This window comes from Propithecus coquereli, unplaced genomic scaffold (assembly GCF_000956105.1).
Source record: "Propithecus coquereli isolate 6110/MARCELLA unplaced genomic scaffold, Pcoq_1.0 Scaffold195, whole genome shotgun sequence".
NCBI classification, from domain to species: Eukaryota; Metazoa; Chordata; class Mammalia; order Primates; family Indriidae; genus Propithecus; species Propithecus coquereli.
Genome location: NW_012144411.1, coordinates 1561808 through 1562670, shown reverse-complemented (window position 1 = coordinate 1562670; position 863 = coordinate 1561808). Strand labels below are relative to the sequence as shown.

The 863-nt window shown below is 31.7% G+C and overlaps 1 protein-coding gene across 1 annotated transcript in view; it reads right to left on the bottom strand.

The window, feature by feature from the left end:
• Positions 1-863, bottom strand: part of HSPA4L (heat shock 70kDa protein 4-like) — a 75256-nt gene that overhangs the window by 52399 nt on the left and 21994 nt on the right. The gene's annotated exons all lie outside the window — the stretch shown is intronic.

The window sequence follows — 863 nt, the reverse complement described above, 5'->3', positions numbered from 1 at the left end:
TGAAGCTAAAGAACTTATCCAATTCGGGTGCTGACCATGGGTCTGAGGTTGCAGTGAGCTATGATGACACAATTGTACTTTCCCCAGGGTGACAGAGCAAGACTCTGCCTCAAAAAAAAAAAAAAAAAAAAATGTCCATCATGGTTCATAGGTGATACATCATTTTTATATTATCTGTTTACTAACACTTTATTTAAAAGTATTTGACAGTATTTTGAAAAGTGTGAATTTCTGTAATTAAGAAAAGAAGGTTGAATTGGTTAAAGATTTGTGACAAGTTCTAACTAAGGTTTTAAAAACAACTTACCCAGTTCCATCTTCAAAAGAGGTCTTCCACCTTAATGTGACTGAATAGGGAACAATGTCTGTTATGGAAAATTCACGCACTTTAAATGCTGGTGAGAGAATCGCACACTGAAAATAAGATGTATACCATATTTAAATTAACAACTACAAACCATATCCTAGGTTACCCTGATTGAACTGCTTAATAGAAGTCCTTCTATTAAAATTGTTACATTTTAAAAGTTACTGTTTTTTCGGTAATAACTAGTAAAAAATTAAAAGGGCCAGAGTACTCTTTATATGACCTTACAAAAATTAATATTAAGAATATTTTTGAATCTCCAAAAGGAATTTTAAATAGGCAGATTGTGAGAATTCACAAAATACATGTTATTTCAGTGTATTTACATATTATCCTATTATACCTTAAATATCTAAATGGGAAAGACAGAAGACTCATTTATCAGGAAAAATTTCAATTTACTTTAGCCTATCAACAGGTGGTCAGAACAGATGATTTTTTTTTTTTTTTTTTGAGACAGAATCTCGCTTTGTTGCCCTGGCTAGAGTGAGTGCCG